This window comes from Nycticebus coucang, chromosome 1 (genome assembly GCF_027406575.1).
Source record: "Nycticebus coucang isolate mNycCou1 chromosome 1, mNycCou1.pri, whole genome shotgun sequence".
Classification (NCBI taxonomy): Eukaryota; Metazoa; Chordata; class Mammalia; order Primates; family Lorisidae; genus Nycticebus; species Nycticebus coucang.
The window spans coordinates 158,948,723-158,959,614 of record NC_069780.1 but is presented as its reverse complement, the minus strand read 5'-3'; the positions used below and the strand labels follow the sequence as shown (position 1 = coordinate 158,959,614).

At 35.8% G+C, this 10,892-nt stretch overlaps 1 pseudogene; it reads right to left on the bottom strand.

The window, feature by feature from the left end:
• Positions 1-529: 529 nt before the first annotated feature.
• LOC128591353 (60S ribosomal protein L23-like) lies at positions 530-1,043 on the bottom strand (annotated as a pseudogene).
• Positions 1,044-10,892: the final 9,849 nt, after the last annotated feature.

The window sequence follows — 10,892 nt, the reverse complement described above, 5'->3', positions numbered from 1 at the left end:
ATACTTTGAGGGGGCCACATTCTTTTTCTTCCTTTTATTTAATTAATTTATTTATTTATTTATGTATTTTTTGAATCAGAGTCTCACTATGTCACCCTCTGTAGAGTGCCATGGCATCAGAGCTCCCAGCAACCTCAAACTCTTGGACTCTAGCGATCATTTTGCCTCAGCATCTGAAGTAGCTGGGACTATAGAAGTCTGCCACATGCCCCGCTATATTTTTAGAGATGGAGTCTCAGTCTTGTTCAGGCTGGTCTCAAACTCCTGAGCTCGGGCAATGCACCCACTTTGGCCTCCCAGATTGCTAGGATTACAGGTCTAAACCCCCGCTCCTGGCCTAGGGAGACATGTTCAAACCATAGCATTTCCACATCTGATACCTTCAACTACAACAGTTATGCAAGATGGTTTTAGTTTCTGAGCCCCTTAAAATACCTAAGTCCATCACTTTAAGGTGAATATTAACTCAATAAATGGAAAGGTAAAGAGGCAAACAAGAAATGAAGTAAGTTTTCTAGTGATAGGAATCTTAGGATTCTCTTGATAACAAAAAGTCTTCTAAAGGAACCAAAGTAGTAAAGAAGGAACATAGACCTATAAATAAGAAAATAGTGGAGAATTGTTCCATGCTACCGGCATTGGAGGCAATCCTTGGCCACAAGTCTGCACACTCCTTTGCAAAAAGGTCTTGTAAAAGCAGAACCTTTCTTTTCACCTTTGTTGTTTCCTATGACCCTTGCATTATCTTAAAAATAAAGAAACACATCATCTTTTCTCCAGCACGACTTTGGCTGTGGTATTACCAGTGCTGGATGCACATTCTTTCTAAGCTCTAGATTGCCTTTCTTAACTGTGGTCATCACCATGTCACCCACACCAGCAGTGGGAAGTCTCTTGAGTCATCCCTTAATCCCCTTCATAGAGATGATCTACAGATTTTTGGCTCTTGTGTTGTCTGCATAGTTGATTGTTGCTCCTACAGGAAGACCCAGGGAAATCTGAAATTTCTCATCAGAGGACCCACCACATCCTCACTTTGACATCTTGAATGGCCAGAAAAGTAAGAGTCTTCATTTGTAATAAGAGAATGTCATTCTGTTCCACAAAAATTAAGTAGTTCCATTCTTCATTTGTGTGGTAGTAGCATAGGGTGATGGTTAATTTTAATGTATCAGTTTGGCTAGTCCATGGTATCTAAATATTTGGTCAATTGTGTTGTTGTTGCTGTGAGATACATATTTTTAGATGAGATTAACATTTAATTAAGTGGACTTTGAGTAAAGTACATAACCCTGCATAATGCGGGTGGGCCTTATCCAATCTGTTGAAGGCTTTAAGGAAAAAAGAAGGAAGTCCTTTAGGGAGGAGGGAATTCCACCTGTAGATTGTATTCCAACTAAAACTACAACTCAGCTTTCCCTAGGACTCCAGCCTGCTGTCCTACCTTACAAATTTTGACTTGCCAGCTTTCAAATTTACATGAGCCAATTCATTAAAATACCCAACCCCATCTACACACATACACATACCTCTATCTCTCTCTCTAGCTATTGACACACATGCGCGTGCACACGCACACACATTCTATTGATTCTGTTTCTCTAGAGGACCTTGACTAATAAACATGATAACAGAGGCTATATTCTGAAATGACTGTTTATATCCCTAATCTCAGCTAACTAACAAATAAACATGTGACCAACGGCAGTGTAGGAAAATCTCTCACTAGAATTTGGATAACAGCTGAGTAAATTGGCTTCATTTTAAATGTGGAAATCACCACCTGTTCCTGTGGTGGATTCCTGAAGGAATTCCTGTAGGAATTATCATCTAAGTAGAAGAACAAAAATACTCCCTATGAGATACAATAACATCTATTTCTTTAGACCAGGAGTTCTCAATTTTAGTATTAATACCACCTAGAGAACTTGTTAAAAGATACCAATGCTTTTAATCCCACCCCAGACCGTTTAACTTCATTTCTAAGAGAAGGGCCTGGGCACGTATAGTTTTGTTTTATTTCCATTTATGCCATGACTTTAATGTGTAGCTTGTCTTAGGAACCACTGACCTAGACTAAAAGTTACAACATGACAACAGTTGGGCTGAAGCCATATTTTCTGGGCTAGCTCTGTTTTTTGTTTGTTTGTTTTCTAATAATTTGAATTTGGACGCTTTGTGATATCTACTTTGTAGTTCACCACAAATAACACTTTTTTCAGTTACCTTTCACCTACCTGCTTTACCAATTAACATTACCTTCTATGCATCTGATGCCTTTTGAGTGCAAAGCCCTGAATACTAGGCTGTAAATTATAATCATCAAACACACACACACACACACACATACACACACACACTCTTTAGGTGAGAATAACAACGTAAAGGTTGGAAAATGCATTTGGCAGTTCACGAGGAGCATGTTTAAATTCAGGCAAGGTGACACTTAGGAAAACATTGACTCTGATTATTCCAAGAGCAAGACTTCAAGAAGAATCTCAATGATGAAAAGAAACTTCGTCTCTTCAACTAATTGAAAAGCAGACAGATGATACTGTGATTGTTCAGGTATCTTTAAATGTATATGCTTGGGTGGCGCCTGTGGCTCAAAGGAGTAGGGCGCCGGCCCCATATGCCAGAGGTGGTGGGTTCAAACCTAGCCCTGGCCAAAAAATGCAAAAAAAATGTATATGCTAGATTTTTCTTGTTAATACTTAAGTACCTTATTGGTTTATAAATTGTTAATTTTAATTCGATGCTTCTAAGTTATCATGAAGATCTGTAATTCCCTCTCAAAAGTATGTCTATGCTCACTGCTTTTGAAATTTGTGAGAAAGAAGGCTTTTAGCTTTATAGTCACAATGTTTTTTCATGTAAATGCTCTGGTAACAATGTCCAGAGAACTTTGGTAATTGTTTGATTTGGGCAATGATGTCATTGACATTTTATTGCTGAAAATATATTTTTTTAAATCAAAGCTAACTCTTGCCTTAAGTATTACTTTTATTGGGGTAATAGAACTATAAAAGAGGCAAAACCCATATCTAATTTCAGTACATCAACTTAGAATTATCAGAATTTAATCAGAGTAAGAATTTTAAAAATCAAACACTTTAGGAGTTCAGACTGCATTAGACAATTGTCACAGATGTTTTCCAGGCTTATGTTGGTCCAAGCAATAAAATTTGTTATAGATGGCTGGTGAATGACCTACTTTTGAGTTCTTCCTCCCATCTCATGAGCTATCTATTGCCATTCTACACTGTTTCCATGGAAGAATGCTTTCTATGAGGTAAATATTTTGAGTGAATATCTTGAGTGAATTTAACTAAAATATAAAGATTGCAAGATACTCTAAGAAACTTATGAGCATTTTCAAATCAGTATCAAAAGATCTTGATTTCCTGATGATGAGGAAGGTGCTGAATGTTCCAGAACAGGACTGTGTCAGCTGTTAATTCTGATAAGATTGTATTGCAATAAAGATTGTGTCAATTCTATTACTTAACAGAAAATACACTTTCCTTAGGCATGCATGGTTATAAATTCTTCTTCTACTGTTTAATGGGAGCCAGAGGGAAATTAATAAATGGCTTAATAGGAAGATGCAAAATCTTGGGAAGTTAAATCATTTGTTCACATTCTTGCAGTGAAAGTAACCCTAAAATCTTCCAACATTCAAAAGAGTTGAATAAATAATAGATTTCAGCTGAATATTGTTCACAGATGCCTTAGGCATGTAGAATTTTCCTGAATCAGGTCAGTACTTATTTATTTTGAAATAGTGGCTATAGTTTATGGTGTGGTCATTATTTTGATGATGTTAGAAAAATTTCTCAAATTTTACAATCTTATTTTGGTGCCAAGCTCAAAATTATCTATTGTATAGCAGGCTTAGTCATATTACATCTATTGCTTATGCCCAGATTTAATCCATGGGTAAAAGCCCTTTAGAAAAACCTTAAATCATCTTGGAATTCAATGAGCTCAGGACAGCCAAGCCCAATTAATGGCAGTCAATACTTTGGTTCCAGTTGTTAATGGTATCACATGAATGTTCTGACTACGGTTTTTGATGCATATATCAGCCCCTTTCCCAGCTATGTTGGCAAAAATCCTATCATATTTCATTTCAAACCTGAAGCACCTGGGAATTTTTTGACAGTGCATTTTATGCTATTATTCAGTAATCCATAAAGAAAGAATCTTTGGAATTAAGAGCATTTTGCTTTGCCTCTCATTAAATTAGAAGTGATTTGATTCGGTAACTAATGCCTCTCTTCCATGCTGAAATAGTTCACAACACTATCATCAAGTTCGGGAACATTTGTATTCTCTTGCCCCTCAAAGTTACAATAACCTCTTTAAAACATAGAAAATAAATAATTCATAAACCTCAAAAAAGGGTTCTGAATAATTGAGTTGTTAGTTTATATTTGAATAGATATGAGCGATCAACAGACCACATTTCATTTTAAGTTGTCATTATTGTGTGCAGATCCTAATATACATTATATGACTCAGTGGTGAAGTCACAATTATTTAAATTTAGGAGTACAACTTTTCAATGAAGGAACATTTCCCCCCAGTAAAATTCCTCTGAACGTTTGGCTCCAAAACCACTTTAATTTATCTGTTTAATCATGATGCACATTGATTAGCAAATTATCTGAATTTTATTAATATTAAAATAAATAATTGAGGCCTCATGATATTATATCTTCTGTCTTGCATTATTTAAAATGTATACAATATGTTTGGGATTAAAAAGAAGTTTCTAATGTGCATTTATGTGTTCTATTTTCCTTAAGCTGCCAGTTATTTGAAAAAGTGTATGAGTAAAAGCTAATCATTAACATTCAAATGAATTCATCTTTTCATCACATTGTAAATTATTATCATAATAATTAGCTCAAAGAACTTAATTTACATAATGTGACTGTACTTTAGGTTGCCTCTTTTCAAGAAGCAGAATTCATAGGCAAGAAAAAACAAAAAAGAGAAGGGATTTGAAGAGCAAAAAACTCTAATGTCACTAATGTAGAGGGTATTTTAAAGAGTACCCCGGGCAATTTTCCAACATTACCATTCCATCATTCCTCACCAGAGCCCCGGCTTTCCAAAAGGTGTTCCCAATTATAATATAAGATAATGTGCCAGGATATAAAGAAATAAGACTAATACATGCCTCCTTCTCACGTTTGGATATTGCTTGATTCTTTATTACCTACATTTCGAGGAGTACTTTTAGCCTGTACTAAAATAATAATATTGCTTGTTTGAATTATTTCTTAATTTGGATGAAATAAGAAAAATCTCACAGGTGAGCATCAGAATGTCTTATAAAGTTTTATTCAAAAATATAATGCCTGGTTTCTACCCATACAAATTTCCATTCACTTTTCTGGAAGTTAGTTCATTTTTCTGCTATATATGTATATATTTTATTGTTGGGGATTCATTAAGGATAGACAGAGGCCGTTTACATTAATTGCTTTTGTTAGACAAAGACCCTCTTATATTTGTGTCCCACCCCCAAAAGATCCCTTGACCCCACACCCTCCCTCCTTCCCTTTAAAACACTGTAGAGCCCAGGTTGAGAGCCACTGGGGTACAAATAATTAAAAGGAGGTAAGAGATGAATTGAGTTATGTGTTTTTGTAAAAGGGAAAATTTTATTGTCACTGAACAACTGTTTATAAATTAATTGCATATTTTTGCATGTTTACTGCAAGAGCAAATACTTGATGGAACAGATTAAAGGCCACGTGAATGAAGTGAAGTTGGAGACTGAGGCTGGCTCACCATCCTGGGTTCTACAAGGCAGCAAAGAGGGAGTGGAGCCTTGTTTCTAGTAGGTATGGAAAAAAGTTATGTTTCCGTAACAGTAAAGCCTCTACTGTTACTCTACTATGTTCAATGATTATGCAAAATGACTCAGAAAGATGATTTTGGTAATATGAGGGAAGTTTTTTTAGCTTCATATGGTAATAACCACAGACTGATGTTGCTAAGTAGACTTTATGATAACTAAAATTATTAATCTAACTTTAGCTTAGAAAACTTGAGATATCTTATAAAAAAAAGAAAGAACATTAAGTAGTTCAGTATAGTAGATATTCCAAGCCATAACTATAGAGGATTAAACATCATACTTACCACAACAGTCACCAATATCATAACTTATCTGAGGAATTACTGAGAAAAAGACATTCTCCTGGCAAGCCTGGAAAGCTCTTGTGACTTGCAAGGCAAGGCACCAAGTAACTCAGTAATCCTGGAGGAGCAAAGTTCAGTCCGATAGGAGTAAGGCTAATGGTCACGACACATAACATGCAAAACTTTTATTTTGCGTTCATTAATCTGAGTCTATCCCATCAATAGATGGTAGGGAGTCCTAAGACAACAATTCATAGTCAACATAGTGTAAAATGTGTTTTCTGTGCTGAGCAGATCTGGCCTAGAGAAGTCACTTCGTAGGATTATTCTCCACTTTCAGTTAGGTAGTTTGATTAAAAACAATGGATAAAATGACATCACAACAGGCCCATAGGCTTTTAGAATAAAAGGGGGAAAATGGGGCATTCAACTGCACAATTACACAGTTAAAGTATTATAATCAGAGCTCAGGATTGAATTTCAAGAAGCAGGGAAGGGGCCAGGAGAGGTGAGAAAAATAAATAATCAGGTAAGCACAGGGAGAAGGGAAGACATTGCTTTTCAAGGAAGACGAGTCCATCCATGCCAAGGTCAGGCTTCAACTGGAGAGTGACTATGAGGACATAGGAGCTCCAGTCTGAAAGACTCTTACTGGAAAATGGCCCGATAATCAAAAATGCTGCTGCTGCTTTACTGGTGTTGATATATTTACTATGTGCCAGCTACTATTCCAAGCACTTTGCCCATATTAATTTATTTAAGCTTCATAACAACACTATGGAATAGGTACATTATCATCTCTTTTCCATAGATGAAGAATTGAGGCAATTATTAATTTACTCACTCAATACATATTATAATGGTATGACAGAATAGAAGAACATATTGCTGAGAAGTCAACCAACAAAATAGAGATGATCAGACCATTTATAAGGTCTGATAATTAAGTTCATCCTAGAAACAGTGCTATATGCCTCATTGCTGAGCATCACTACAGTCACCTCTGAAGCACTCCCCTTGGGAAGAAGCTCTGCACTGATGCCAGACCCTGGTCCACCCTTCAAAGGAATCTGGGAACTCTTTGTCTGGAATGGCTATCAAAGCTATTGTCATATTGCCCTTGACATACTGAATGTCATCAAAATTCCTTTCAGTATTTTCTGTGTCTTCATGTACAGAAAAAGTCAGTCATTGGGGGCCAGATCAGGTGAGTAGGGAGGGTGTACCAGTACAATTGTTTGTTTAGTGGCTAAAAACTCCCTTACCGACAGTGCCACGTGAGCTGGTTCATTGTCATGATACAAGAGTCATGAGTTGTTGGCCAAGATTTTCAGTTAAGATTTTCATGTTTCTCTATTGATGTGCACTTGGTCTGCTATGCTTCCAACAGTCATCTGACAATGTTGACCCATGATTCAATGAATTTTTGCAATGTTTTCATCAATTCTTCTTGTTACTGGTTGTCCTGACCTCTCTTCATCAGTGACACTTTCTCTCCCTTCAGAAAAACATTTCATCCATTTGCACACTGCTGTTTTCTTCATGGCATTATCCCCATAAACTTGAACCAATGTCTCCCTATTTCACTTCCACTCATGCCAAGTTTAACAAGAAACTGAACGTTTGTTCATTGCTTTAGTTCAAACCCCCACATTCTCATGACAGCACACAAAAATACACAACAACAATAGTGAACACGACTCAGCAGAACACTGCCACGAGCAGCGCTGTGAGACGCTAATATGTCAAGGTTTTGAGACCTGAGTTATTTCTACTGTGCTACCAAGATTAGTGCATGGAGTCAAGTTTGCAAATATAACTATCAGACCTCATCTGTTTCATTTGTCCTAAAAATTCATTAAATCAATAACTGAGTACCTATTATGGAACAAATTGCATGCTAAACACCAGATACACAAAAGGTGGACATGTCATATGTGATTCTTAATATTCCTGGAGTTTATGATACCATTGGGAAGACATGCAGTCTCACAGATAATCTTTTTTTCACTCTTGCTAATTACTAAATTGAGTTTGAAGAATCAGGGAGAGGTTGTCAGCCTAAAAGAGTTGTCGAGTGTCTAGTTCTCATTATTAATGAATAGAATAATTCCTGACTGATATTTTGGCAGAGCATATTGATGTTTATTTTTAACATAATCATTCTTTTAAGACTTTACTGTAAAACACAAACTGTAAGGCCATGTTTGTGACTAACAGCAACAACTCTCCTATAATGACCTCCACGTAGAGGAGAAGGACAAAGTATAAAAAACACTTAAAAACCGTTTTAGGGTTTATCCCAAAACACACCCACATACACACATGATGGTATAGTCATAACATCTCTGGGTCTAGAAAGATTTTTAAAAACTAAACTCTGTTTTCCAAAGGATTTACCTTTATCCCTTTTGCATCTTTTTAAGTTTTATTTTTTTAATACATATATTGTGATTCTCTGACATCCATCAACATCATCTTTAAAGAAAATTTATTTCTATCTTTATCATAGATAAATATTGAGGACTTCACATACTTTCGTTCTTAGGGTTTTTATTTTGTTTCTTTTTGAAGTATCGTTGCCAGATAAACTATAGTATGTTCAATTTAATTTAATTTTAGATAAATAATGATTTGGTTTTTGCTGCAAGAAGTTCCTTTTCATTTGACATATCTGGCAATCAGAAGGTGGTTTTCAGAGCTATCCTTGTCAATTCATTCACTTTTTAATTAATTTATTCAACTAGTATTTATCAAGGACAAATTATGTGTCACCATTATGTGTCATCATTCTAGGCATGTAGGGGTAGGTTGGTGAACAAAACAGAGACTTTGCTTTCAGAGGCAGATATTTTAATGAAAGGGAAGGCAAAGGAGCAGGTTTATAAAATACAAACATTTTGTAGAGAACTTAGGGACAGAAATAATTTCTAAAACATTCCCCTCTTTGTCACAGTGAGAAAAAATATCTGCTAACCAAAAAACCTACTTGGAGTATATAGTATAGTTTATAAGCTGGTTAAGATTTGTTCATTATTATATCCACCATAAATTTGAATGATCTAATGCTTTATCAATCCACCCATTAATTAATATTTTACTCTTTACATGACCCTTACCTGAAAAGTAGAATCACTTCTATAAACCAAAAATTTTTATATAAAGAAAATTTCTGTTCCCTTCCTAACTCGTTCCATTATTACTGCTAAAGATAGTTACAATGGGTCAATGTCGATGGAGACACCTGATAGACTCCCTGACCCCTTGGTTGAAGAGTCCTAGAAGGGATTTGATTTCAATTATTTTATTCATTGGACTGACACTTGTACATTTATTTCAGATGAAAATTTTGGGATAACAGGCCAAAACTGACAAATACATTCTCAGTTTTACAAAGTCTATACTTAGAAAACTTGACATTTCAGAATGCTCTGTGATCAGGTTTCCATACAAATAGACTCACTACTGAGAATAGATACCGAAGTCACCAGAGGGGCCCCAGGCATCACTTATCCAGGATTGAGGACTTTATTCTGCCTGGCTTGCTCTACTCACTTTTTCCTCACCTGTACTTTTTCCTCACCCTACATATTTGCTTCTGGCTCTTACTTAGGAACACATTCCTATTGGTTCTGGAAAATAGTTTCCTTTTGAAAATAAGAGGAAGTCTAGAAAACAGCCTAGGGTGAGAATTTGATAAAGTGGGTTCTAGGCCAGGATTTGCAGCTAATTAGTTTTCTGGCTGTCTATGGTCAGGTTACTTCATTTTTCTGGGCCTCAGTTCCTCATTTGTAAAATAAATAAGATAAAGGTCAGGTTCAGATGAACCAACTAGTCCAGCCTTCCTACCAGTTCAGTTATTTATTCTTATATTTACCATTACTGACAAGTTCTCTAAATCCTGCTTAAATATTTCAGGGGCATTCTGTTCTACTTACTGTATGTTAGAAAAATCTTCCTTATTTGAACTTAAATCTCCCCCAACATGGTTTCCAATTTTGGTCTAATTTTTGTCCTCTTGAGTATCGTAGGTCAAAGGTACTCATTCTCTCATTTTTGAAGACAGCTGTCCTGTCTCTTGTCCCTTCTACACTTCTCAAATCTCAGTCCCAGACTTAATAGTCTGAGATACTTTAAACTTCCTTATAAAACGATTTTTATTCTTTTGTTGTCTGGGTCACCTGTCCCTGGAGTGGGCTGTGTATCAATGGTTCCCGTAAAGGGCAGAACCTAGAATAATTAGTAATAACTAACAGTAACAATAGTAACAGTATTGTTACTGTTATCCAGTGCCTGTTACGTGCTAGACAACATTTTAAGTTATATAGATATAGGTATAGAGAGATAGAGGTATAAAATTCCATTTGATTAATCTAGTGTATTCTAGTAGCTTCATGTAGTAGTACTGTTATTATCCACATGGAAACTGTAAGAAGAAGTTAAGCCATTTGCTGAAGAAAATGAGAGATATGGCATTTGAATCCAGGGTAGTCTCGATATGTCTAGTTGACATATCTGGCAATCATAAAGTGGTTTTCAGAGTAGTTTTTGGCTGTATAGTCTATGTCTTAATGACTAAGCTGTACCAAATTTTCTAAAGTGTATACTTTTGACATATTTTTTGCATCATTCGATTGACTGGGACTTCCCCTCTCATAATCTAGACCCTACTTGGATGAATACAACCAATGTTTGAATTATATTTTGTGTATGCTTCTGTTCCATGTGTGTAG